The sequence below is a fragment of the Rousettus aegyptiacus genome, unplaced genomic scaffold (genome assembly GCF_014176215.1).
Source record: "Rousettus aegyptiacus isolate mRouAeg1 unplaced genomic scaffold, mRouAeg1.p scaffold_m13_p_2, whole genome shotgun sequence".
NCBI lineage: Eukaryota > Metazoa > Chordata > Mammalia > Chiroptera > Pteropodidae > Rousettus > Rousettus aegyptiacus.
In genome coordinates this window covers 133278690-133301118 of record NW_023416295.1, presented here as the reverse complement: position 1 = coordinate 133301118, position 22429 = coordinate 133278690, and the positions used below count along the sequence as shown (strand labels likewise).

Below are 22429 nucleotides of genomic sequence, written 5' to 3'. Positions count from 1 at the left end.
TGTTAAGTGTTTTTGTATTTTTTAGCTTATTAAAAAGTTGAATTTTATCTGCTCTAGAATTTTAATGTCTTCGAATGTGTTTATTTCTATTTTTGTTAATGTTATTTCACTTTTATTTTCCTTTGGATAATTCTTTATTTCCCCCATATGGAATTCAATGGATGTTTAATTTAATCCTTTTCTCATTTTTATTCCTAATAACGATGAAACTATATTTCTAAAAAAACTAACAGAAATTAAATTTCTCATTAAGATAATATTTTTTAACTCTTCTTAGTGCCTTCCTATCTATCTTCTCATTTGATTCTCAGATTAACCCCTCAAGTTGGAGTTTATAATGACTCTTTATTGTCACACATCGGATGAAGAAACTCAGAACCCAGTCAGTTAATTAAACTATTTCTTTAAGGTAGAATAGCTAATTAGTAACAAAGAAAATCTCACAACAAATTTCAAAATTAAAATACTGTAATGATAATGCAGAAAGTCTGGCCAAAATTATAATAGACGTGTTTTTTGATCTAAGGGTGTTCTCATTTAGTTGTAAGCCTCCATCATCCACACGCTAACAACTCCTACACTTCTCTTTGTGCCCTAAGCTCTCCCCTGAACTCCAGGCTCATATCTCCAAGCGCTTACCTGTGTTCCTCATAGGTATCATAGATGCAACAGAACGAAGCTGTGAGTCCCATCCTCACCCCAATATGTTTTTTTTTTTTTTCTGCAGAGTTACCCATGACAGTAAATGGCAACTTGGTTCTTTCAGTTGCTTAAGATAAAAATCTTGGTGTTATTATTGCCTCCCCTCTTTCTCATACACCCCACTTCATATCTATCAGCAAATCCTGCTGGCTCTACCTTCAAGATATATCTAGACCAGTTCGGTTATAGGTTGGAATCCCAGGAAGTTGACCCAGAAAACACTTTGTGTGTAGGAATTTGTTAGGGAATTTTTCTCTCTTGAGATCACCTATCTGTGGATGGGAAGGGGTGGAAGCAGGATGGGGCAGAGGGGGAGATTGGGTTGCAGTGTGGCCTTAGCTGACTCCATGAGAGCTCTGAGCTTGCGGGGACTTTTCAGAGATGCTCTCATTTTCAGGAATGGGCTCTCCTTTATACTGTTGCATGAACCAAACAATAAATATAGTTACCTAGGAAAGGGGAATAAACTTGAGTGAGGCAGCTCTCTCCAGCCAAGGACAGTCAAGGGTGTGATTCCTGGTATGGTAGAAATAATCAGGGTGATGTGAAAGAGTTTTAGATACTTTAGAAAGAATGGTCATTGAGTTGAGACTTGGAAAAATGATGGACAGGATCCAGTGCCTCAAAGAGCTGGTGGAAGAGAGTAGAGTGGGAATGTATTTGTTGGGTTGAGGAGTAAGAATGAAAGCCACAGTGGCTGGAGGGTACCACTCATGCATGTGGGAAAGTCATAGTATGAAAGTGTGGTTCTTAGAGATTCTGGATTATGTCCCAGGCTCATTCAAAGATCTGACTTAATAGTGTCATGATCATTAATGTTTATTGCAATGTTTGTGTCAGGAGGTTTTCCTGAGTACCCTGAAGATCAATGTCTTTTTTGTAGAGAACTATCTAGCATGTGTGATAGCATCAGAGGTGTTCTCAAAGCAAGTCAATTTTTGGGCTCTGTATCAATTTTTTTTTTAGTGATTCGAGGGTATGTCACCAGTCATGCTCTTTTTGATCTTTGGCTCTTTTGCTGTATTCTTAATTAAATTTGCAATGTACATTAACAGCAATGGAAGAGTGACCTGACTAGGAGGGCTATTATACACAAGTTCATGTTACCAAGATAGGCAGCACAATCCATTTTCCTGATGGTTTTGGCACAATCCTTCCTGGCACCTCAGAGATGGGCAGTGCAGTGTTATGTCTGCTGTTGTGCCTGCTTATAAATCGGGGTGATTTGGATGGACACAAAGTAGAACATGGAGAGGACAACTAATGTACTGTGGGGGAATAGGGGTGGCAAATCATATAATCAACTTCCTCTCCATAGAGATTCACCAAAGGGAAAGTTCTGGTCCTATAGGCAAACTAATCAAATTTTAGACTTCCATGCATCAATAAAATATTCATTAATTTCTTGCCAAATGTAAAAACTTAATAAAATATATGCAAATGAAACTGAGTGTAAAAATCTTTCCCATGATATTTATTTAGATTTGAGTATGATCTTTTGTAGGACTCTATTTACCAATTTTTAAGGGAGCCATTATTTGTTCTTATTAGTTTTAAATATGCACGTCCAGTTTCAGAGTCTCCTTTGCCTGTGAATTGAGGGAGCTGGAATCATGGGAGACTCTGGGTTCTGGCTTTCTGGCTCCTTTGCAGCCTTCATTCATCCCTGAAAATATTACTCCCATCTGTTCAATAAAGACCATGATTCATTAAGAGTCACAAAACAATCAGGGGCAAAGATTAAAATATCTCTCTTCCCAAAGCTAGTTGGTTGACAAACTATACCAAGTGCTTGCCGAACACTGAGCTAAAACCCAGAGATGCAGAGGCAAAAACAGTTTTGGAAGCATCCAGAGATACTTTTTTTTTTCTGCTTTCTGTTAGAAAAGAATGGAAATGTGCAAGCAAATTCAGAAAAAATTACTATATATGTATTTGTGAGTATAGCTGAATAGACATCTTTTATAGCTATAAAATTTGAGGATAGATGAAACTATGTATTTTCTACTTTCTCATTTTTGCCTATAATTCAAAAAAAAAAAAAGGCATTTATTTTACGAGCCACTCCCACCAGAGCTTATTTGGTATTAGGCACAGCGAACTGAATTTCACCACAACCCTAACATTGGTAGGCCAGCCTCATTGTTTTCGGTGAGGAAACAGACAGAATACATGTCCTTTCTAGCACAGTCAGATAAATTATTAAAATTATAATGGAAATAGAAATTTGCTGACACTAGCATGTGTCAGGTGCTGGGCCCATAGCCTAATTGTTCGTACAAGACCCAGAGTCCAAGGTACCAGATTTTACTGAAATAAGTATGACGCAGTTTATCAACCTACCTATAGTCTACTCTTGCCTTTCTGGCAATGATTAACACTAATGTTTAACGTATGGTCTAAAGTGTGCTTTCTAAACTCTCTTACCAAATGAAAGTTATTTATTTATTTTTTCTTTTGGAGTGAGTCAGCTGTCCAGGTGTTTGTAGCACAGGAATTTGCTACTCCAGTGGTGGGGATATGGAGCCCAGCGGCCAGGGGAAACAGCTACTTCCTAATGTAACTGCTCAGAAATGCTGGGAGAGAAAATTTAAGAAAAAAAACTGCTTCCCTGTCTTATAAGCAGTTAACTATGTTTTACAACAGTGTACCAGTGCTTCAAATGATTCATCAACTTGAGTAGCTGTGGTTGAATTTCACTGTTAGTTTTACTTGGGAGTCACATTAATCCTTCTCATCTACATAATGTGCCAGATTTCTCTGGTGACAAGCAGTCCACCACAGGGCTTAAGTAGAGTCTCAGGAGGGATGTTTTAATCAGACTCAAATTTAACTCAGAGGACATTTTGGCTTTTCCTTGGTGGGGGGTGGGGCAGGGTAAATGCTCCTCTAGATTGATTCAGAAAAATTTGGGATTTTTTTCCTATAATTGTTTTAATTTTTGTATCAGTACAAATTATTGAAAAAATTAACTTTGAATTAAAATTGGAGCTAAGCCAGTCACATAATGGTGTCTGGTAAGAAAGCTTCCTTGACTCATACATCAGCTGCTTGAATTATTTTATTCTGCTCACCAGGAGCCGCGGGCTATTGGCCACTGCTTATGTGTGTGTTTTGTGTCCGCAGAATGTTAAGCTATAATATTCAGCCAAAATTCATGTTTAGAGAACTTCAGGGTTCCATATTTTGGACTCTAATCTTTCAGAGGTGATTCCAACTGATCACTGATCAGATTTCCTATAGTTTTAAATATTGCATAAATATAAGTGAGCGTTATTCTTATATGAGTTGGTGGTATCCTTGTTTAGTTTGCTGGACATTGATATATTTTTGACTTGTTGGTGTCTGTTAAAAATTCGAAATGTTCACATAGAGTATGTTGAATAGCAAATGTTATTTCTTCTCTTCCACCTACCAAATTCCTCTCCCAATGACTGTTACTGGTTTCTTGTACGTGTATTTCTAGGGGTCTGTTACATATTTACAAACATCTACTTATGTTCGTATATGTGTGTGTACATACATATATATATTTGTTTTCATAGAGATGAAAGTATATATATATTTTTCTTTTCATACATATGGTAGCATACTCTGTACATTGTTCTGAACCATACAGAAATTTCCTCTTTAACTGTATCTTGGAGATCTAACCATCTCAATATATAACATTGTCTCAGTCTTTCACAGAAGAGCATTCAGGTGTTTCCAATCTTTTGCTATTACAAACAAAGGTGCATTTTCACCGTGGGAATATATTTATGGGATAAATATCCACAAGTCAACAGCTAGTTCAAAAAATGTATACTTTAAATTTTAGTGATTATTTTCAAACTGCCTTGCAAGAGGTTATGCTAATTTATATTCCCATCAGCAATGCAAAAATATGTCTATTTCTGTAAAATACTTGCCGACATAGTATTTTTAAATATTTTGATCTTTGCCAACCTGATTGTTGAAAGCTGGTCTCTTATTGTAGCTTAAATTTACATCTTTTGTTATGAATGATATAATACATCTTCTCATATGTCTAAATCATTTGTTTTTCCTTTTCCAGGCCATATGTTCTTATGCTGTGACCTTAAAATTTTTTTTTTTCTAATTGATTTGTAAGAGCTCTTTATTTATACAAGAAGTTAGTTCTCGGTCTGTGATGTAAAGTGAAATTTCTTTTGATATTGCCTATGGTATTTTGAGATAGAGAGAAATTTAAAAATTTTATGGAATTGAATCCATTGATCATTGTTTTTGTGGCTTCTGGATTTTATGGCAAAAATTAGAAATGCTTTCTCCACTTTGAGGTTATTAAAATATTCTCTCATTTTCCTCGCTTGTTCATTTATGTTTTCATTTTTCTCATTTAAATCTTGGCCTATCTGGAATGTTGGAGAGCATCTGGTATGAGGTAGGGATCCCACTTTCCCCCTAGATAGTTATGAGGACCTTTAGCATACTTATGGAGCTTTACGCTTTGGGCGGCACTGGGCTAGGCAGAGTGTGGCTGCAGCATGGAGCCCTTGTAGAGCTATCCTGGGCTCTGGAGGGCACAAGGCAGTGTGCCATTCCATTGGCATGTGTCTCCAATAAAGACAAGGGAGGGCCCTCCAGAGGAAATGTCGAAAGTCTTATGGGAAGAGGAGAATATTGACTCATTGGAAGAGAGGGAGCAGGGGTGAGAGGCTGTGAGGGTGGTGGTGTAGTGGAATAGGAAAACATTTTAGATAAAGAGAAACAGCAAGGGCTGTTTTTACCATTGGGAACAGAATTAATTTCAATATTTTGTATTCCTATTACATCACCACACAAAAATGGAGGAAGTTTTAAACATTGGATTTAGGACAACTCTGAATAGGTTTTTGAGAGTGTGAAATATTAGAAAAAAAATATATGTTGGTCTTTGCCTCCAGTTCCTGGTACAGAGCTCCTAAAACCCTTGAAACTTTCTAAGTGATAAGAGCACTATGAGCACTTTATGTTCTATTGAGACTATGCTGGGTGTGCTCCTGGATGGGGCCTGGTAACTAGAAAGACCAAGTCATGATTAGAAGCTGGAAATTTTCAGCCACATGCATTAGAGAGGGGTGAGGAGTTGGAAATGGAGTTGATAATTGATCACTGCTACTTGAGAAAGCCTTCACAAAGTCCCAGTAGTAATGGGTTTGGGGAGCTTCCAGACCCGGGAGAGTGGCATGCCCAGGGAGGGCAGGGAGGCTCTATGCCCCTTCCCACACACCTTGCTTTATGCATCTCTTCCATCTAGATAGTCATATGTGTCCTTTAGCATATCCTTTTATCATAAACCAGTAAACATAAATAAACTGTTTTCCTGAGTTCTGTGAGCTGTTTTAGCAAATTAATTGAACTTGAGGAGAGGGTCATGGGAACCTCTGGCTTATATTGCTGATTGGTCAGAAGCACAGGTGACAGAGTGGGGGACACCCAAAATGGGGACCAGTCTGGTGGAACTGAGCCCTCAAGCTGTAGAATCTGAAGCTTCCTCTGAGTAGATAACGAGTTAAATCATAGGACATCCAACCGGGGTCATGGAGGACTGCTTGGTAAAAAATCTCCATGCATGTAGCGGCCAGAGATGAAGTTTGCTGTGCGCTTAGTAAAGGAGACAGACAGGACAGAAACACCAAGTAGGGGAGAATTGGATTTTTCCCTGCTCAGATGGTAGTCTGAATTGAGTTTTTATAATGCAGAGGGTTTACGTTTATTAAATTTCAAATAAACATTGTAATACGAACATCATCTTATGCACCTTTAAATGCAAGACTGGGAACTGTGAATGAATGCATAAGGCACAAAGGAGGGTGCAAAAAGTGTGTAACTTTAGTTTCGATTTTTACGTACTTGAGGGACTGATAAGTTCCACAAAAAGGGCTACCTTTATTATATTTTCTTCTACTCTTGGCTGGATGTTTATTTCTTTCAGCTTTTAGTGTTCACAGGGGGGATGAGGTCAGGTTCTTATTGCTAAAGGTCTGATGCATTAAACAGCTCAATTAGAGTAAGAGATTATCCAGGCATTTCCAGGAAATTTGCTGACCGGTGTCACTAAAAGTTCACAGCTCCGATGTCCACTGGGTCCCTCCACACTGCCCCCCAATCCTACTTTCCGGGTTAGCTCTGTCTTCCATTATTACCTAATACATTTTGTATTTTCACTCCTTCGGTGCACTGCAATGGAGGGAAGTTTTGGATTTCTGATTTAGGAGAACTGTGAACGGATTTTTGAGGGTTTATGTACATCTAATATAGAGATGTAAAGACTCGTTTAGTTTTAAAACACTTTCCCACTGCATTTTGCTCTCCATTCATAGTACATGGCCTCTTCTGCTTCCCAGACCACTGGAGCGGAGCTTCCAGTTTGTCTCTGTGTGCATTTCACTTCCCTCCCTCTCCTTTTTTTTAAACAAGAGGGAACATTCCTTCCTTTATGCGAGTCCAATCTCTCCATCTCTTACATGGATTTTATCACCTCCCAGCTGCTCAGGAACTCTGTTCCTTCAATCGTCCTCTCTTTTTATGTCAATCTCTTCCTTCACATCAGTGTATGTGCTCACAAAGTCCTATTTTGTCCTATTTCGAAAATAGATAAGTAAGCAAGCAGAAACTCCGCGTGGACTGCACCTTGTTGCCTCCCACTCACAGCTGAAGCTTTTGGAGGTTGTCTGCGTTTGCCTCCCATTCCCCCTCCAGCTTTCAGTGGTAGGTTCTGAACCTGTCACTTCACTGAAAGTACTCTTGACAAAGATTTTGACAACCTCCTCAGTGCTAAATTTACTGAAATTTCTAGTCTTTATTTTCTTCAAAATTTGGACCTCTTTGTAACATCAACCACCCCCTCCTCTTGACGTGTTCCCTTTCCTTTTTGGGGACCCTCTACAACTGCTCCTCTCCATTTTCGAGACTCTTGCCCCTTTGCCCGTATCCCAGCACCAGATCTCCTCACAGCTCTCTCCAAGATCCTCATCTCTTCTCATACGCTATGAACCAGCCACAACCAACACTATACGAACAACTGATCTACGGTTAAAATAATACTTGTTTGAATCTGCCAGACCTTATTTGACCCTTAATTCAATCCTTTTTAAGTTTTGTCATCTGGACGAGTCACTTAACTCTCATAACCTTGGTTTTCTCATCTTTAAAATGAGCGTAATAATTCCCACTTCACAGGGATGTATTTGAGAGTAAATTAAATCAGATAAACTCTACAAAACATTTTATTTATTAATTTATTCAAAAAATATTTTGAGCCCATACTATATTATGTGTACTGAGTGTAATTTTTTGACTGTGACATACAAGAAGTACAACTTATAATGCCACATAAATATATTTTTCTTAAGAAATTCTTATTCTTTGTATTTTAGTAGGATAATACTTAGTTTTTTTCTCTTCTATTTCACTAAAACTTATGCTGGTCAGAAGCTACTAAATTTTCCAGTCCATGAATGAAACATGGCATAGACTTTGGAAAACATTCTTCTTGGCTCTGGGAAGTGTCTGCTGTATGAAACCTTTTTTTTTTTTTTTTTTTTTTGAGCTGAGACTGTTTCATGTCTGTGCTGCCCAATATGGTAGCCACATGTGGTTCTTAAGCTCTTGAAATGTGGCTAGTGCAACTAAGAGAGTGAATTTTAACATCTTATTTAATTTTAATTTATTTAAATTTACAAAGATTATCCCTGGCGGTGAGAACAGCAGGTGCAAAGGCTTAGAGGCATAAATGAACTTGGTGTATTTGGGGAAGAGAAGTCGTGCGTGGCTGGATCACAGTGGCAGCTAGTAAGTACTAGAGAAAGGTGGCAATGACGATAATGATTCAGGCCTGATTAATCAACCCATTGTAAATGTTTCCACACAAGAGTTCTGCAGGCATTTCAAACAGCTTATTCTGTACTGAACATTTAAAATTATTCCTCCTCTATGCTTCCTATCTCAATGAATAGCATTGCTATTCAACCTGGCATTCATCTTCCTCCCTTCCCTCTTCTTCACCCTATCAATTGCCAAGTCCTGTCATTGTCCCTTCCAAATAGCTCTAGAATATGTCTACTTCTCCGCGTCCTCGTGGGTTATTTTCTTAATTCATAAGCTTGTAATGTTTTCTTTTCCTATATGTTCTTCACATGGCAGAGTGTCCATCCTAAAACATGAATACAACCATGCCGCTCTTTCACCTCAGTCTTACTGTGCTCCCGACGGCTCTCAGATTAAAGCATAGTCTCTTTAACAAGGACTTATGAGGACCCTTGTAGCAAGGCACATTACCCTGTTTTCGGCAACTTGAAAATGCTTTGCTCTTTGTTCTTTGAACATCTGTGAATAATGTTACTTCTGCATAACATTTTCTTTGTTCAGTTCTCCCCAACCTTTGGATGACATGCTGGGATATAGCTTAAGCATCACTCCCTCAAAGAAAGCTTCCATGATTCCCTGACTCATGTCTGGTCTTCCTTCCAGGTGTTCTCAGTGCATTCTAAATTCTCCCCATTGTAGCATTTATTATGACATCATAATTACCTAGTTACAAATCTGTTGACTGTATGAGAACAGAGATCAGTCTACCATGTTTTTTTTTTTGTTGTTGCACTCACAACTCCTAGCACAGTGCTGAGTATCAAGTAGATGCTCAAGAAATATTGGCTGGATGAATGAAAAATAAATAACTTGGATTCAGATATTATTGGCAATTACTTATTACCTATTGATTAATATAATAGCTGCATTCATTGTGTTTGCTTAGCATTTTACTCTATCTCCTTTATTACAAGCTGCTAAGGCAAGCATTATTATTCTCATTTTACAAATTAGAAACCGAAGTCCTGGAGAGGTTAGAATAACTTGCTCAAAGTTACACAACTGGGAAGTGATGAAGTCAGAAAAAAACCTGGGGCCACCTAGGTAAAAAATCCATTTTAATCCCTGTACCAGATATGCCAAGCTATCTGGATTTCCTTGTTCTTATAGAGACTTCATAGAAGACTGGGAGTATGTAATTGGAGAGGGATGCTGCTAAAGTCAGAGTTATCCTGAGCTGAGTCATTGTCCTACACTTATAAAGCCAGCTTCCACTTGCTGGGGCTGAAATGAAGCTCAAGACTAAGCCATTTTCTTCAGTTTAGTTAGTATACATCTCAAAAAGATTTTCTGAGAATAAACCTCTTAGGGTTGCTGACTGAATTCTCCAATAGTGGTCTCCTGCATCCTGAAGGGGCTTGACTGATGGTGTCAGGGATAGAGGGGAGCCAGGAGCCTGGGAACTGAGGCATTGACCATGCTCTGGCAAAGGGCATTTGCATTCTCTTTGTGATCATGAATCCATTTTGGGAGCGGCCTTGTTTTTCATCATGTTTCAGGAACTACCACACTGAATTGTGATCCTGTGGTTTACATTATCACTGCAGCTTGGTGGAAATTCCGATAGACTATTGTTCCAGGGCCCTTTGGAATTTGTAATCCAGTAATTTGATGTGACTTTTGGGAATTCGATTATACTATTTCGGTCAGTGTTTGTCATCTTTATGGACAGTTAAATTGAGTGTCTTCCTCTTATAAAACTCCAGGTACTTGCCAGATTTCATCTTGCTTATTCTTCACTATATCCGTCTTGGGCAGGAGACTGGCAATTGTTGGCTCTTTTATAATGAGAAGGACAATGGGGCCAGAGAGGTTAATTGCCTTATCTCAGTGAAACATCCATTTTAGAGTAATTCAACTTCATAGGATTTATGTTTCTGAGTTAGACCATTCCATTTACTAGGGAAGAAATGCATACTTTATATTTAAGCATTCATACACTTCCATGTTTATGCATTCACTCATTCATTCATTACTTTATTCTGCAATTATTTATGGTGATCCTACTATGTGTCAGGCACTGGAGGTAAAGTGGAGAATGAGACAAACATGCTGTCAAGAAACTGACATTCTGATTGAAGAGGGAGAACAGGAAAAAAATGTAAACATATACATGACTTTTTCATCTCAAATGCTAACTTTCTGTGGACAAAATAAAAACAGTAACAGTATATAGAGAATGCCTGGGGTGGATGAAGAAAGAATCATCAAAAGGCTTCAATGAGATGGTATCATGTGAGGTAAAAACAGAAGGATGGAAAAAGAGCCAATATTGAGAAATCTGAAGAAGAGCACTCCAGGCAGGCGGAACAACAAGTGCAAAGGCCTTTAGGCTAGAACAAGATCAGCACGTCTGAAGAAAGGTAATGCTGCATCCTTGGAGGTTTTACGGCAGAGGAATGATGGGAGTCTCATCATTGTTATAACAAGACCTCTCTGATTGCCATGTAGACATGAACAAAGGGAGGCAAAGGATGAAACAGGAAGAACAAGAGATTGTTGCAGTAGTCCAAAACAGATAGTTCTTTTGAGTTATTACTACGTTTAAGACACTGTTGGTGCTTTCCATACATGATTTGTATTTAATACTCACTGCAATCCATACTATAATGTAATTACTACCTTCCTCTTTCAGTTAAAGAAACTAGAGGCTCAGAAGTTTAAACATCTTTTCCAAGGCCACTCAACCTAAGGAGCAGAACCAGGGTTTAATTTCAAAGCTGTATTGTTAAGTACTCTTTTCTAGCCCTAGCATGTCTTAATAGCTGGCCGAGAGGTTCCCCAGACACTTAGAACTGCTGTATCTAAAACCAAACTCACTGTCTCCTCTCTCAAACCTTTCTTCTTGGTTCTTCAGGAATATGAATGGCATCGCCACCAACTCAATAATCTGGGCTAGAAACTTTCATGTATTCTTAACTCTGTCTTTACGCTGGGCTTTTCTTCATTAATCTACATTAAATTTCTGCTATCATTTTATCCATTTTAATGGTTATCTATTAGATTTCCATGCCTATTATCATTGCCTTGGTTTGGGCCAATTCAACCATTCCAATAGCTTCCTATTAGTTCTCTGATTCCATCCAATCTCTGCTCTCTCCATTTTATTTTCATCCAGCCTCTAGCTTTAGTTCTCATCCCAGGTTACTTTAACTCTGTTGTCCCACTGCCCCCAGAATCAAGTTCATTATTTTTAGTATGACAATCAATTTATCAGTATTGAGTAGTTCATTTATTGCTTAGCTGATTCCTTGTTATTGCATCATTGAACTTATTTGTTTTTGTAGCTGATAACTCCAACTACATATAACCAGTCAGGTGAACAGGAAGATTAGGAACACACAGTTCAGCTGATTCCTGACTGAACTGTTTAGAAGTACAGCATGAACTGTGCTAATCAATGTATGACACACAGCATTCAAAGGTCAACAAGGTCTTTCCATAGCCTCCTGGTACAGCTTGTTGACCCAATAGCTTCGGGAAGTCACTCAGCTGGATACATTTTTGTTGGATTGAATTATATGGAAGAGACACAAGGAAAGGCCTGAGCTCTAAAGCAGATGAAGTCCAAACTAGCCACAGACTCTCTTAATGGTACTCAATGGGAAAAGGCCGCCAATTATTATGGATAAGAATAATTTGATTAAAAAGTAAATGAAAATTTCTGGACAGAAGAAAATGCCCATGGCAGTGTAAGATTTTTCCTAACCCTGTATTTTGCTGTTTACAGGCAATCGGCCCCTGTGGGTGAAGCATTGAATAAATAGAAGGCTAAGAAACAAGGGAACTGTGTTGTTATTTGCTGAGTTGAATTTGTAGACCTGCAATTCAGTGATTCAAATCTGGCCATCAGCACTCAGCCAGCATTTTTTCTTTAAGCATTTATAGTCAAGAAGTAAATATATGCTAAATAATTTTCTGACCTGGCCCTACTAAGGATTACTTAAATGTGTGGTAGTTTTTCCAGACAGGTTTTCTGGGTCTAACAGAAATCAAGCAAGAAAAAGAGAAAAAATATATATCTAACCTTGTCATTCTAAAAACCAGCTGTTTTAACATTTCCTTCCAGTACTGTCAGTATGTTATCGGATTTTCATATAGTTGTAATCTTAGCATAGACATAACTTTATAATTAGTTTTTTTTTTGCTTCTAATATTACATAAGCCCTTTTACCCCAGTCACATTGCATTTGAAACCCTAATGTGCTTTTATAATAGAATTGCTAGGCAAGAATAGATTTTTCCAAAAAGGCTCGCTAAGCTCTGGAAGCAAGAGATTTTCATTGCTATCCTCAGCATCATCATGTCATGGTTAACATTTCTTACTGTTTTAGCCAAGACAGCAGGCTGCCAGGGGCCAAACAGAGCTCCTGACATAAATAGTCACAGGAGACCAAGAGACGTACTACAACCTGTGAGTGCTGAAACGACTTCAATTCTCCTTTTTTGTTCTATAAAGAGTACGAAGCTCTTATATTTTACCCTCAAGGCACTGAAGCTATTGCCCAATGTAATGACCAGTAAAGGGAAGGCATCTAGGACCTTGTGGTTTTCTACCTCTACTAGGCACTCAATAAAAAGAAAAGCCATTGATAATAGTATAAATTCTAGTGACAATATAGAACCTGTTGTTCACTCAGTCATGCTGAAGCTCCCAAGCCAATCCACCAAGGAAAAGAACCTTTTGTTATTGGAAGAAAAGGCAGATGTTAATCAAGGAGCTTACATGCTGTGATACAGGTGATCTATAGAAAGTTATAGGGATCTTTTGTCTGCTTTTCCTCATGTTAGTCCAGGATTGTATAGGATTTCCCATGGATGTAGTATTTTCCCACTCACAGACACCAAAAGAATTATTCAGAAAACATTCCCTAGAATAAAATGTGTGCTGACTCAGTGGTCCTCCTTAGAAGAGACCTGGAGGGAAAGTGACATAGTAGGAAGGGAGGATGCAGAATTATATGGCCTGCCACACAAGCTCATACATCACAGTTCACGGTCAGAAGACTGTGGAAAGTCATATTTTGTTGAGGGGTCCCTTTAGACATCTGTATATATCCATAGCACAGAAAATTAAGATGTGCTAAAGGCAGCAAGGGAGATGGCTCTCTCTCAATGCTTCTCATTTGACACATGAAATGACCTTCTAGAGCTTCTGTTCTGTACTTTCCACTTACTAGTCCAAAGTGTTCTGGGACTTAATGTGCTAATATTCATAAGACTTGCTAATTATAAAATTATCATCATTGGCATTATCATCTTTATCAGCCTCAACCATGGATTAACAAATGTCCTTGGTCAATGAGGCCTGTATGAATATGAATTTTACCCCAGACTCATCTGGTCTCTAAAAAATAAATATTGCTAATAACAATTTACTGATATCCATAGATGAGATGACATACTTTTATGCTGGCTGCCACTAAAGAAAAATTGAAATGGCTAAATGACAAAGTACTGAGTTGTTGCATAGAGGACAAGCTGTGCTAACCCTTACATACTCTGACCACAGCTGGGCTGCCCCTGTTCCTTGTTCATTCATTTAGTCATTGGACAGATATCACTTGAATGTCTACCCTGTTGTCAGACATTGTGCTAGGGGTTGGGTTATATGCATGGGCAAAGCAGGCAAAGTTTTTCCTTTAAGAAAACTTCAACTTAGTGGAAAACATAGATGTAACCTAAAAATCTTGTAATAAAGCAGAATTAAATCTGTGCTGGGTGCAAGGAAGGAGAGCGCAGGGGCTGAGTAGATGGAGGGGCAGTGATCCGGTCAGGGAAGTCCTCTCCAGGAAGGGATGATTGACCCAAGGTTGGAAAGAAGAAGAATTAAAAATAGCTGACATTTGCTAAGTGGTTATTATGTGCCAGGCCCAGATTTTAGTGCTTTATATGAATTATCTGTGAGGTATGAACTCATGTTAACATGTAGGTGAGAAAACTTAGGCTTGGAGACAGTAATTTGTTTAGCATCATCCAGCTGGTGAGTAGAGGAGTGGGTATCAGATCTCGATTTGATTCCAAAGCCTGGAGTCCTAACCATTCTGCTATGCAATCTCCCATCTTCCCTGAGATAGAAGTTAACCAGGTGAAGAGAATGGTAGGAAGAGGGTACTGGGAAGGTAAAACAGCATGTGCAGATCACAGAGGCAGAAGAGAGTTGGAAGTATGTGAGGAAGTAAAGGGAGGGCAGGGTGACTAGGATTGCAAGTAGCGGGAGAGTGTGAGATGAGGCTGGGAAGGGGACAGAGCCAGGCCATGCAGGGCCTGGACGGTCATATCAGACTTCGGCCTTGCCCAAGAGGAAGCCACTGGAGGGTCTCAGCAGGATTGGATGTGATCGGACTTGAGTTTTGAAACAGCCACCTAGCTGTAGCGTAGAGCTTAGAAGGGAGCATAGGCAGATTCTGGAGGTGAATTAAAATCCTTTGGTGGTGGTGGTGGGGCTTGAGGGCAATAGAGGTGCTGAGATAAGTCCTAACTTTCTGACTTTCTCAATTTGGTGGATAATGACACCATTTCTTGCGGAGGGAACAGTGGGAGATGACATTGTTTGGAGGAAAAGGTATTGAATTTGATTTGGGTAGGTTGAGTTTTAAGGTGCCTTTCTGACATCCAGGTAGAATTGTTTAGTAGGTTGTTTTATATATAGATGAAGAGCTCAGGAAGAGGCTAGGGCAGGAGATAGAAATGTGTGAGTCATCACAAGGAGAGGTGGTAATTGTGCCCATGGGCGTGGGCCAGACGGTCTCGGGAGAGAGCCTTTGTATTTTCACCACCTACTCCCATGCTTTCTTTTTTCAAACTTGTCTCTTGAGGGGTATATGCCCTTCTAGTCACGTTAACCTCTCTATCTGCAAACCTGATTCCTTTGTGCTCTACTCTGTCCACCCTTCCCTCTTCATTTATATCCATTCCACATCCCTCGGTCAAATTCCCTGAACTCTGCTTCCTAGCTGTCCCCTCACTCAGCCTTTACTCTCTTGAATGCTGACTTTTCTGTTGGCCTCACTGAAGATTCTCTTTCAAAGACAACCAGTGACCTCCTAAGCACTAGGTCCAGTGGCTCATCTCATTCAGTCTACACCTCTAGCATCTGACCATTGACACCTGTCTTTCAGATATTCTCCTTCTCTGGGTTCCCTGGCACTGCACTATATTGACCCTCAACTCATTCCTCATTTCTCATCCCTTCTTCACATGATTCCCTCTCTGCTTTTACCCTATAAATATAACTATTCCCCAGCAATGTTTTCTTCTTCCTCCTTCTATGTCTACACAGCTATCTTGTTCTATCCCATGGCCTTAACAATCACCCACTTGTGAATAGTGCCAAAATGGATCTTTTTTGCCAGTACCTGAGTGTCCCAGACACACATGTCTGACTGCAGGCTAAACACCTCCTCTCTACATCCTGCTGGCATCTCAACTCAGCATGACCCATATCAAATATTCTCTTTTCCTTTCAAATAAGTCAATGTCCTACACTCTCTATTTTAGTTGAGTCCCTCTTCTTTTTATCCTCTTTAATCCTCTTCAGTACTACCATGTTTAAGCCCTGTTATCTCTTGCCTGGGACTTTTACATTTGTCTCATAGGCAGTTTTTATTCCTCATATCTTTTTGCACTGAATGAATCCTATGCATTTGCTCTAAATGAATCATTTATTCAACTCATATATCCTCAGCCCCAAATATTTACTAATCCTCTATCATCACTGAGTTAAGTATTACACATGAGCCTAGTTTTAGACCCTCTTAACATGGTCCTGCAATAGCCTCGCATCTCTGTCTTCTACTTCCATCTGACACATAACTTCTGAACCAGCTATGTCTGCCTTTCCTCCAGGGCGCATGGCATTTGAAGACAGACATCTGTGCCCCAGAATCCTTGTATCACCTATACAGCACATACGGAACATAACACGTGCTCATTTAAGTTTCGTTGTACACATGATAAAGTATTTGCTAGTTCTTGCAAATGTTGGGTGCTTCCCGGTTCTTGCCTTTGCTCACGGTGCACTTTTTACCTGGAGGGACCTCCTCTTTTTGTCTTAAGAAGTAAACTATATATAGTAGTGTCATTTAAAATCATTACACACACACACACACACACGTCATTGTTACTTTACTTGTTTATTAAAAATCTATTCAACCTTTAGAACTCATTTCCAATGGCACTTTCTTCAAAATACCTCTCTTTCCTTTCTTCTTCTTTTAAAAAATTATTGTAAGTACCACAGTGGAATGCAAGGAAATTTCAAAGGAGATATGGCCCCTAGTCTTATATCTATGTTGTGTTTGATCATTAAGTGCACTTTTGTTATAAACCCTTTGATTCTAAACAGTAATTTAAAGATTCGCCATCTCTTTCTGGCCCAACTACAATGAATTCCTTCCCAACACTTACTCAGTTTAACTTTTTGGGAAACAGGGCTGTATTTTGCTCAGATTTAAGTTCCCTGAAGCATCTGATATGATGCCTTGCCCACAGTAGTTTTTAATATTTGTGGATCTAAATTAGGTGAACTGATGCAGATGGCTACTAGTATTTTCCATCATAAGTGAAAAGTGAGTCAAAGATTTGGAGCTGTGTTTATGTTGCTTCCATAGCCAGAGGCAAAGCAACAATACTCCTCTCATAGAACCAGCAAGAAGAGCAATGTAACCATATGTCCCACAATGAGTAGCTGTCTCTGCCACTTAGTTTGGAGAATAAACGAAATTAAACCATTATGGAGGTGGAAACATGAATATTATGTAAACACAGGCATGCTTCTTGTGGAGCTAATCTCTGTGTGATCTTTCATTCCCAGCTCGCTGGCTCTGCTGGATTTTAGTTGCCAACCAGGCCCAGGGCAGGCGCTTCAAACATATATATATATATATATATCACCGCCTTATTTCTACCACAGGGGCTGGGAAGTGAGTTCTATAAAATTACACTTTGTTTTCAGAATCTTTTCTTTGTGATTTAAAGTCGATCCACTCCTTAGTCTGTTAACGAAGAGGGGTATAATTCTCAAATTCTAATTATCCCCCTGGATATAAAATGTTTAGGACCTTATAGGAGCTGTCTCTCTAGAACGTGATCCACTCCTTCCCCTTTTTAAAAATAAACCAAGAGAGAGATGGCAAGAATCTTAGGATGAAAAAATAACCCTGATGAAAGAGTTCTGGACAGCTCTCCCAAAGCAGCCACTGAATTACGGGAAAAACATTTATGGGGAGAAACCACAAGGCATGGGAAGCAGGGTCTAATTCGGTCATCAATAAGTCTATTGTTTCTATCTGGGAATTTTATTTTTCCATGGAAGTCTTCAAAAAGGGCTAAAGTATTCAGAGCACCATTTCAGTTCTGTGCTAGGTCCCACACAGTGACCTGGGCAGTGGGCGGGGAGATAGCTTTTGTTCTCTTAGGGAGCTGAGCTAGGCATTGTGCCAAGTGACTGATCTGCAGGCAGGTGGACTATAGGTCACTCCTCTACTATGGAGGATTTTGTTTGAGAGTCAGGAGATCCAAGAGTGAGGAACATCAACTTTAAGTGGGAAACATGTTATTTTGTTTCTTTGCCCCCAAGATTTTCGTGTGTAAAATGGGCACAATAATTCCTGGGCCCAGTTTACTTCACAAAGTTGTTACACTGTTAACACAGAAATGAGAAGAAAAAAAAAAAAGCAGAGCTAAAACTGTTATCAAAGCATTCTGAGATGCTTAAAATGTTATAGGAATAAAACGTGCTCTTAGATTTTAATTTTATTTTGAAAGAGACAATACCACTTTCTGTTTATTAAGCACCCCTTAAAATTAATGCGAGACATTCAAGTTCTCTCTCTGAGCCCTTAGGGCAAAGTAAGTGTGAGCACGTGGACTTGTCTTCTGTGAATTGCAAATGGTGGTGAAAAGAGGCCCAATTCTAAGATGTTATTCTTGGGTTTGAAGTCTTTGCCTAAACAGGATTATGCAATGTTCTGAGAGTCAGTTCCAAGATCTTGAATTGCTTATAATTTATTAAATAATTTTCTGAAATACAACAGATTTTGGTGACACATAGAATCATGCAAACATATGTATGACATTTAGAATTATAGAATTAGAGGGAGAGAGATCATCTAATATATCCTGTGTTCTACAGGAAAGGGAAGGAAGCTGGGTGCCAGGAAGTCTAAACGACTTGCCCAGAGCTTTACGATGTGTGCATGAGAAGGCTGGGGCTAAAATCCAGCCCGCCAAACTTCCCGGGTCAGTGTTCTTTCTTTTGAATACATTTTTCCATGACTATTCTGACTACATATTCTATTTTCATGGTCAATGCTAAATCCTTGGAAGAAAGCAAGTGTTTTTTTTCCCCCATGGTTTTAAAATAAGAGAAACGTTTTGTATTTGTAAATGCATTGTGCTTTTAAGAATGTATAATTCTAGCAAAATAACTGGTCATAAAGTACTTTAAATACATTTAACCTTTACAATAATTCAGATGAAAACTTATTAACACCAGATATGTAAACCACTAATAGGAGGAAGTGACTTACTTGGTAAAGGTTTCTAAAAATCAAATCTGTGACTCAGAAAAGTTGGATTTTCAGTTCCATTCTTGGAGATTTTTTATTCTACATGAATTTTGTTACCTAAGTGTTATTAAATATGAAAGACTATTAGTCACAGAGATGAGACTCTTCCTATCTCCCACCTTAGTCTGCTTTAAACTAGAGCTAAACTCCACAACAGTGTATTCTAAAATGTTGACATCCATGCCATTGTGACAGGCCAATCCATAGTAAATTGAGTTTTCCAGTTCATCAATAAAATCTTACTTACTTGAGAAAGGCCTGACTGAATTATCAATAGTAGTGGTAATAATAATAATGATGTTTATCAAATACTTATTGTTTCTATATGCTTTACAAGTACTAACTGATTTGATTTTCTCAGTAAGCCTATGAAGTAGGTACCATTATTATCTCAATTTTACAGATGATGAAACTGAGGCATAGGGAGGTCAAGTAACTTGCTCCAGATAGCACAGCTAGTAAATGGCTAGTATGCAAAATTTGCACTTTTGTTTTCCTTATTAAAAATGTTTACAATTATTATTTTCATATAATAACCCTAGCTGTTCAATTCTTTGTCTTTGGGCAATGATCCCTTTTTGAACCTCAGTTTCTCAGCTCTAAAACAACTGGGTTGAACCAATTATCTTGAGAGTTTGCTTCAGTTCTACATGTCTAGCAGTCTGCCACGTTCTCTCACATCCTACCTTATTTTCTTTGGACTCAGGCTGTTCTGTCATATCCTATTCTACCCTTTCCTGCTCCACCTTACCCTATTTTCAGAGATAAACAAAAATCATATAATATTATCATTTTTATTTATATATAAACATCAGGTATGCAAACCTTTCAAAACATTTTAACTTGAGAAAAACAGAGAAAGAAAATAACCACTACTTCTCTCCTCTCTGCCATTTTACTTCTTAAAATATTCATGTTAGCAAACCTTTTTCCTCAAAAGTAATACAAAAATTCTCCACTAAGGATTATAAAGTACAAAATTCTACAGTTTTTTCCCCTTGCCCCAACATGTTTATGCCAACAAAAAACAAGGTAAAAATGAACATAAGGGCAACCTGAAGTGGGGAAATAAGTGAAATCACCAGATAAATATCAAGGTCTGTGTATAAGCCTTTGCAGAAGAGATAAGACTCACCACTTGCAGGATGCTTTTGCAGTGTGTTCTGGGCACACAGTATTATTTGAATTTAAGATCTTTTTCCACATCAGCTACTGTAAGGTCACCCTCCTTGCCTCTGAAGTGTGATGTTCCAGAAATTCTCTCTATCTGTCATTTGAGACGCCCAGTTGTGAGTTCAATGATACACTTTAGGGTGGCTCAGAAGTGAGTTATCACAAATTATAACTTCCTCAAATCAGAATCAATGAGTTTTAAAGAACAATTAATGATGTTGAGCATTGTACGTTTTTATATGTGAAAAAGTTTTATGAGGTGCCTTTACCAACCTTTAAAATCAACCCAAGTATTGGGGCCAAAGAAAAGTTCAAACTATCTAGAGCGGCTTGATGCTAAAAGGAATAGAAATATTTACATGTGTATTTGACATTTCAACCAGAAGGGGTTAAATTCCTGCTCTAGTTGATACATTTTCTTCCCTATGAATTAAGCACTAAAGTATGTCCACTTCATCATTTTCCTCACACGCCTAGCTCTTCCTTTATTATGCCTTGTCTCTACTTGCCTGCAGACAAATCTCTCCATATTTTGCTTCTGACTCTAAATAACCATGACTGCTCATGATGAGAGACTATTGGTTAATGAGATGGCTATGAGATATTGAGAAAGTTCTACTTTGCTTATAAAGCCATGCCTGTCTCTTTTATAATGTAACTTTTATCTTCTGACAGAGAGCTTGGACCTCACATCTCTTTTTGCTCAGTGTTTTCATTAGTGGTTAATGGTTACTATTTGAGAATTTAATTCTTCAGTCATGGAGAGCTGGATTGAAGATAGGGACGCAAGAGGACATTTTTCTCTTCACACTATGAGTGTCTCTCACAACCCTTTTACTTGGTAGGGTGGTAAACTATCTCCTGGAGGAAAAAGTATATCTTATATTATGTAATTAACCTATTATTGTGGCAAATGTACAAGGCTGATATACACCTCAGTACTAATGCTAACACCATTTTCTTCTTTTCATATGAGGTTTTTATGACTTAGAACTGGCTTCTGTCACATAGAAAGGTGTGCGCGTGTTGAGTTTGGAATAGGTCATTTCCTCTAGCAGCAGAAGGGCCTGCTAAGTGAGGATCATGATGACCCTAATTTGGGATCTAGTCCAATCAACAACCCAGAGGCGAAAGTAATTACTTAATGTATAATCATCTCTTGAATTTTCTGCTTCACTGTATTTACAGTTAAAGGAAAACAAATCCCACAACATGTACATGCTTTCTATTAAGGATGTAGCACAAGTGTAAACAAAGTGTCCTCTTAAGTCAATATTTGCTAGGAAAGGCACAATGTGTTCTTGATATCATTACAGTACATAAAGTTTCGCAAACTAATAAAGCATTGAATTTGCTACATAATTTATATACAAGTGCTATGAAGCATAACAGGAAAAAAGCAGGCCTATATTTTAATAAAATCAAATTCATAATGCTCTGAGAGAAAAGAAGTTTTGTACTTACAATAGCTCATGGATGGAGTTTTCAGCCCCATTTCTCATGGAGAAAAAGCCGCTTTAATATTTCATTAGAAAGTGAAATTGTGTCTTTTTTGGATTTCCTTCAGATGAAACTGAGTAGATGAATAATATATATGTCTTAAGCCAATAAAAAAAAAATCTTGTAATTTGTACAGCTGTGACTGAAGTAGCCGATTGACAATTGAAGGCAAAGATGATAGAAAATGAAAGAATAAATAAATAAGTGGAAAATTCCACAACTGAAAATCCCAAGGCTCTCTCAAGGACAAGATTGTTACTTGAGAAGACTTTGTTGAATTTTTGGCATTCTTGCATTATCTCACTTTGAAGATGGAATGTAAACCATGGGTTTTAGCCAGCATCACTGTTTTCTGAGGGAGGCTCAGTTTGCTGGGACTTTGTGATAACACTCACTTCCCTAAATCTAAGCAACTAGTTAATGTTTCAAAAGTTTGAGACATTAATAATGTCTCTTGGTGGAAAGAGTAGTCTCATCTTTGAGAAGTCTATGGCAAAGTCTCTTTCCATCAGATTCCTACTGTAAACTCGTATATAGACCCATTCCTAACTCCAAAACCTTTAATGAGAATTTTGGCTACATGTATATTCTGCTAATCCAATGAAATGCTG

At 38.4% G+C, this 22429-nt stretch overlaps 1 long non-coding RNA gene across 2 annotated transcripts in view; it reads right to left on the bottom strand.

Annotated features, from left to right (window-relative positions):
- Positions 1 to 22025, bottom strand: part of LOC107521317 — an 89125-nt gene extending 67100 nt beyond the window's left edge. For both annotated transcript variants that reach the window (XR_004955719.1, XR_004955718.1), the window contains exon 1: positions 21783 to 22025. This is a non-coding gene — a long non-coding RNA (uncharacterized LOC107521317). The remainder of the gene's footprint in view (positions 1 to 21782) is intronic.
- Between the last annotated feature and the right edge of the window lie 404 nt (positions 22026 to 22429).